The sequence below is a fragment of the Egretta garzetta genome, unplaced genomic scaffold, assembly GCF_000687185.1.
Source record: "Egretta garzetta isolate BGI_Z169 unplaced genomic scaffold, ASM68718v1 scaffold589, whole genome shotgun sequence".
Classification (NCBI taxonomy): domain Eukaryota; kingdom Metazoa; phylum Chordata; class Aves; order Pelecaniformes; family Ardeidae; genus Egretta; species Egretta garzetta.
In genome coordinates this window covers 918,456-925,529 of record NW_009266282.1, presented here as the reverse complement: position 1 = coordinate 925,529, position 7,074 = coordinate 918,456, and positions in this window count along the sequence as shown.

The following is a 7,074-nucleotide window of genomic DNA, read 5'->3' as shown; positions in this document are numbered from 1 at the left end:
ATCCCTGGCTGAACACTCATCTCCAGCGTTGTGGGTGGGGACAATTCAGATTCTTCCAGCCAAGACAATGCTCACTGTGTCTCCTTGTGCAGCAATGATGGCATTGCGAAACAGTTGCATACTGCTGAGCCAGCTGCAAGGCAAGTCATGGGGGCTATGGAGCTGAGATATGATGCTTCAAAGCAAACAACCACAAAAGGAGCACTGGTGGTTTTGTGGTCTGTTGATCTGCACAGCAGCCATCACCCCTTGATTATTCCAAGGGAAACCTACAGCATCTTTCCCTTTCACAAGTTCAGTGTTGTAACTGTCTCTTGTATTGGAGTTGCCACTCAACTTTCCTGGTGGAAGATTTGTCAGTGACTGACTGCCAGCCTTGTGTGTTTTGTGAAAGCATCTGAGTAACATAGCTCCTCCTGCTGACCTAGAAAGTTGCATAGACCAGAGTAGTCCTCTTCCTGTTAAAGGCCAATTACAAAGTGCAAAACCTGAATGCTGGACTTAGTCAAAGAAGACAACCGTCTGGTGAGTCTGTGATACAGGTGTGCTCAGTGCACATGACCCAGGAGTCAGCACAGGAGCAGCAGGTTAGTTGGCAGCATCAAAGAAGGATTCAAGTGGTTTTAGGTGCTAGTGTGGGCAGATCCAACGCCCGCTGTCCTGAGAACACGGCCCAGTTATTCTTCTTCCATTTCCCACTACAGCTTGGAATAGAAACCTCTGTGTAATATTTCACTCTCCTTGGAGGACTCTCCAAATGCAAGAGTGCTGGATAGGTCAGTTCCTGGCAGATCAGCCTGCAACGCAGATCCTGGAACAGCACAGACCCTCCTGACTTCCCAGTACAGTGTTGGATCTACAAATCCCAAAGGTCTTGCTGAGCCAAGTGCTCCCGGGTGCTTGATCACTGCTTGTGGTGGCAAGTGCAATAATGAACAAAGGTGGCCATACAGATCTATGCTGTTCTCACAGCAACTCTTCTCCCAGGCTCCTTCCATCTCCTACTGCTGTCACTAACACAGAAGATGGGTGAACTCATGGGTAAGGGTTAGGTAACCCAAGGCCCAGTGTTCTAAGGGCAGCTTGATGGAGCAGACCTGACAGATGAAATAGGAGAACCACTCCTTGCTGGGGAAACCTTTGGGATTAGGAGGGCCTTGGTAATCGTATCCAGCAGAAAGAGAAAGCATAGTGCCTGGGAGACTTTGCTGGTAGACACTTGAACAGTGCAGTTGCCATTCACCTTTTAAGTATGTCAGTATACCCCAATCAAAAAAAAAAAAAATCCCTCTATGGGCTTCCTGAGAGGACAACTGGTATTAGAAACCTATTGCAGCTTGCACTGAGACATCTAACTTTCAGCTACTGAAGTAGGGGCAGATGAATCTTGGCCTGAAAGGACTGAGGTAGCTCCTGAGCTTTGTTGCAACCAAGCGGAGCTTTGATCACTTCAGGCACCTCAGTCCAACATATAACCCTACAAAATCCCTGAGCAAATCCAGCTCCTAAAGAACTCTGAGGCAGTAGTTTGGGACTAGATCTTCTGAAAGACCATTAAGTCAGCCCTGAGTTGATTTCTGACTTTGTGTCAAGCAAGAATAGACAGCAAGATGAGAAAAAAACACTTCCCAGCCATGTTTGCATAGCGGAATGGACACGAGCTGCAAATCACCCATGAGATTTGTCCTCTGCCCTCCACTAGATTTCCTTCTGCCACAGCAACCCTTTGTGGTTATTGAAGAGTTGAAGTGCACTGCTATTTTGGCAGATGTTGAGCTTTGTCGGCATCCCAAATTTCAAATTAAAAGAAACAAAAAGTGCTTCTCAAACCTAGAGGCAGAAAAGAAGAGCTGCTACCTGGCATTTTGACAAAGAGAGAGATGGAGAACTGCATTGTATTCCCAGTCTGCTCCTGACTCACTCTGTGACTGGGGTGAGTCATTTCCGAAGGACTCTCCTTCTAACGTCCTCTCTGCTCTGCAGGGAATAGTAATGCTCCTGAAGGCTCTTGCAAAGCTTCATTAATTATTAAATGCCTTTAAGCGTGTTACTGACTGGGAGGAAATACCTTATGGAAACATATCACTCTTTTGTGGGCAGTAAACACTTCCAGGTTTGAAGTGAGCTTTACCTCGCAGAAGAGCTCATCGAGTTGTAGGTTTTGCCTATGAAAATAGCTGAGAGAAAGGCGGTAACCTGTTCAAAGAATTACTGTGGCAATAAGACTTAATATTAGCAGCAACATAGCATTTATTACAGCAAGAAACATCACCCATCTAGTCTCTCCTTGGATGGTTTGTTCCAGTGATAGGCCATCTGGCTTCAGTTTTCATGAACTGGTTCTTCTGTTGCTGGACTAAAGAGGTCTTTAATACTCTATACTTTTCACCCCCTAAAAATGCTTATACCTAGTAACCAAGTCACCTCTCAGCCTCTCACTATGAACTAAAATGCTGAGGTTTGTAAAGCCTTCACTGAAAAGCATTTCCCTAATTTCAGCATTTCAGTTTTGAGTCGGACTGCTTCTCCATTAAGGCATCTGTATCCATCCCAGAAGCCCTGTTCCAGCTCCTGCAGGTCTAATTTCATTTGCGGCATTATGTCACTTTCTGTTCAAAGGACCCAGCCCACCCTTGACTCAGACCTTCCCTCTGTTGCTTTTTGCATCCCAAACCCTCTGTGTCTCCTGTAATTTTTAGCAGCAGCAATTTCATCTTTATTTCTGCAATCCTGAGCTCAGTGTTGAAAAGTGTGTGGTCTTGCACAAAGTTCTGCCAAATGCCACTTGCAACAGTTCTTCAGAGGGTAAAACCCACTGAAACCCACTCTTCAAGATCTGCCAGTGCCCCTCTGCTGCACCCCTGTTAGTATCAGGTTTCTCAAGGGTGTTCAGTGATAAAAATCTTAATCAGATTGTCAAGCAGCACATGATCCAGTACTGTAGAAAAGGCTAAACATATTGCACCTACACATCATCCTTGCCAGCCCAAATTGTAAGAACATCAGAGAATTAATTCAAGTTTGTTTGACGAGATCTGCTTTTCTTAAACCCATGCTGACAGGTGTTAATTATCCTGCAGTCCTTTAATTCTTTATAATTTTTCAACATCTTTCCAAGGCAACTGGGAGCAGTGCTAATCCTTAGGTTTGAGAAACATTCCCATATGTTGTACTGGAGCCCAGGGACAGCAGGATTGCTGCTGGGAAGATGTGACCGATAGAGTGGCCACCCCTCCTGCTTGGACTTCTGTCGTCCTTCAGATTTGAACAGCATCTTTGTGGTCTCCCAGAAGTGTTTCTGGATTTTCCCTTTCAAGGATTGGACACAGTCACATCTTTTTTTCACCTGTGAGGACATTAGCCTTCCCAGATGGAGGGATTTCTGCTTTGCTAATTGAATTTTCTGCCTCCCTGCAGCTCTGGCTCTGGCTCTGTGACAACACTGATGTGAGGAGGTACCAGGATAGTATTGCAGGAGTGACCTGTGACCAAGGAAAAGAAACAGCTGGCAAAATACAGACCTATTGTCTCTCAGGTAACCCCACACCCATACCATCATGCCCATCCCTGGAGCCGCTGCCCACAGCTAGTCTTGCCCTTCCGTGCTCTGTGGCCTCTGGGTCCTCAGTGAGGATATCTGCTGGGTCAGAGGGACCTGCTCAGCCTGCCCCTGCCCCACCAGGCAGGTCTGCCAGAACAGCTCTGCACTGTTCACTGTTCCCCAGTGACTGGGACCTTCATCACCACACCTTCCCCCAGACAGCATGGTGATGAACTGTGCCATGCTCTGGCTAGGTGCATGCCAGTGGAGGGCAGGGACCACTGCCTCCTGCCCTGCAGCCTGGGGAGATCCCTGCTGCATTACCCAGGACCAGGGCACCAGCTGTGATAGCCTGCGCTAGGGTGGGCCAGGTGCTCACTCTCTTCCATGACATCCACCAAAGTGTCCCCCCAGTCACACAGGTGAGGTCATACTCTATGTTGCAGGGACCTCACCTGGGGTGGTGCGAGGATGCCCAGGCCACTGGAGACACCACTCTGGGCCACCACCAAAGACCCTGCAGTGATCACTCAGTGGGGTCAGTGAAGATGGTTTGAATGAAGGCTGGCTAACAGAGCATAAGCTTTTCACCAAAGTACCAAAATTAATCACGACAGGAATTGGAAAGAGGGGGATTTATTGTCCTTTGAGGTAAGAATTGGCTCCAATTTCATCTCAGTCATCATTGGCTCTCAACACCATAAATCCTGCTGTTCTCTTCAATACCTTTTATGGGAAGTGAAGAAATTTGCTAGTTCCCCTTTGCTTCCTCCCCACTTATTAGTGTTACAAAGAATTGGGTAATTATGAATAGAACCGCCAGGCAAAGTGAAACTTTTCCCTCAAAAATGCATTTTAATTAACTCTGTTGGGTTCATGTGTTTCTTAGGAAGTGCTGATTATGCCTTGCTGACTCTGAGCTCTGCTTTTATGGAGATAGGAGAGCACTAACGTGGCCAAAGGGCTACAAAAGGGCTTTGTCTTCCCACTTGACCTACCCTGGAAGATGATTGTCTTATCTTGGTGGTAGTGGGGTGTTACTCCTCCAAGCTCATTTAATCTATTTAAGCTCATCAGCAAAGCAACAGAAAACTATTCCTGAGGAAAGGCTGGAGAGCTTGGGTCTTGGTGGGTGAGCAATGGTGATGTGATAACCTCTGCACCACATGAAGGCAGTGGTGGGGAAGGATCCCTGGGGCTTTTAGCCCTGTGATGTTCTGTCAGCAGCACTCCTCTGAAGCTCGGTGCCAGAGCTGCAAGATGGCAGAGAAGGTGCAGGGTAAGAGATGTGGCACAGAAGGAGAGCTTCTCCCAAAGCCCTGCAGTACAGGGAGGGCCTGCCAGCAGCTCCACGCTGGGAGGGAAGCACCACCCGCAGTGCCTGCCCTCCCTTGTCCACTCCCAGTGGCATGCTGTGAAATGGTGCTGATGCCTCAACAACTTTTATTTCCAGCAATCCTTCCCAATTACCAGCTCTCACATTTTTAATGTAAGCAAATTTGCATAACGCTGAAGGCAAATTAATATGAAAATGGAGATAGAAAATTTGACATTTCCTCCACAGAAAGTGAGAGAAAAACACTGCCATGTTTGCCAGCTAGACATAGTAGTGAGAAACCCCAGACTCCGGTAGAAATGAAAATGCAGTTTCACCCTCCATGGCAGCAGTGGAGGCTGTTTAATGAGGAAGGTGCTCCGGCCTCCTTGGCACTTCTCACATCTAGGAATAACGATGGGGAAATTCCTGCATGTGCAGTATTGTCCATGGCAAAAGCAAAGCTCCCGTTGAAGCCTCCAGAGCTGTGGGACATTTCACAGGTTCTGACTTTGCAATACAAGGCTTTCTAGATAGAAAATGAATCATGGCTTATAAATGCAAAATTAAAGATGGGCAACTTTAACATAAAATCTTATAGGCTTGCATGACAAAATTTTACAACAAATAGTAATGTTTCGCTTCTCCCCCTGCTATTTTCTGGCATGATGATGAAATGCAGTAAATAAATATGTAAAAATAATGACTCTTCCAGACCTTGTAGCATTCATTTTAATAGATGCTATTTAACTACACACAGAAATATAGATATCTACCTTTCAAATGCTATTTACAAAGATTGGGAAGGCTGCCAAGAAACCAGTCTCTTTTTTTTTCCCCAATAGAAATCAAAAAAGAAACAATTTTTATGTTGAAATTGCCTTTATTTTTTAATCCATAAATATTTGTTACTGACAAAAGTGGAAAAATCCTTAAGACTCTAAATCTTACTAAACTGATAATATTTTTGTTTACAGTACATACAGAATGTGCTTTTACAGGTAAGTATAACAACAAGAATAATACAGAGAAAAACAGTCAAATACTGCTCATCTTGAAGCTTGTTTAATGGTTAACCAAGAGTCTGTGCAAAGTTACAGATACAAATGTACTTCCTCTTCAGTACTACTGTATAATAAACATGGAATCCATAAACTGGGCTAAAGCACAAAAATATCCACTTAACCCCTCTTAGGAAATATTGTCCCCCAAACTAAAAATATTACAGTAAGAAGTGTCTTTCTCAGAGCCAAGAAATTCTTGCTACAAAAACGTCTAATGGGTTTGCAGACAGAAGGTCAGGAGCCGTTATGAAGTGCATGGGCAGAGGGTCAGGGTGGAGCAACGCATGTCTCCCTGAAGCGGAAGCATTGGGGATGGAGACGTCCCGGACATCGTACGGTCATGGCGGAGACACGGGACGCCACTTCCCTCACTGCTGAGAGCAGAGATCTCTTTCAGATTTACACTAATGTGCTCAAACAGGATCATCTGACTCTCCTCTTGCCTCTGGGCTGCCAGCAGGTGACGTGTAGGTTGGTTTTCCCAGCTGGGTTTTGGGCTTGGTGAGGACACCCCCTTGACAGCCATGAACAAGCTAAGAGCAGCTGGGAGCGATACCTTTTACCATCTACTTACAGACATACAACACAGAAGTGGCTGTTCTCTAAGAAGCAGCCCCAACACAGGCTTATTGCTAACAACAATTTTTATGAAAATATTTAAGACCCTTTCTCACATATTTCCCCTACTAACTTTTTACTTGTCTGAAATATACTTGAACATGAAATCTGAATGTGTTAAATATATTTCAGCAGAGCCCCTCCTTCCAGATTAAGCACTAAATCTGAAACAAAACTAAGACAAGCTATTTCTCCATCACATGAACTGAAGATGGCAAATTGATCACAAATTAGAACAGTTACTTCAAATACAATTAAAGTTACCCTGTTTCATGGTGATTTTGTTTGTTGTGGTGGAAGAAGATGAAGTTATCTTCCCAGCTACCAGGAACTACCCATCTCTTACAAAAACTTGATGCCAGGTTCTCGCACGTTCCTGGTGGAAATGTTTCTGATAGACACAAGAACAGAAATATGCATGTGGAGAAGCCCAGATTCATGGGACCAGCTTTGCAGCCAGCCAGGCTACCAGAACAGTAGACAGAAATTAAATCTAGGCCAGGAAAGGAGGGCTTACTCCTGGGCAACTGTCCCTG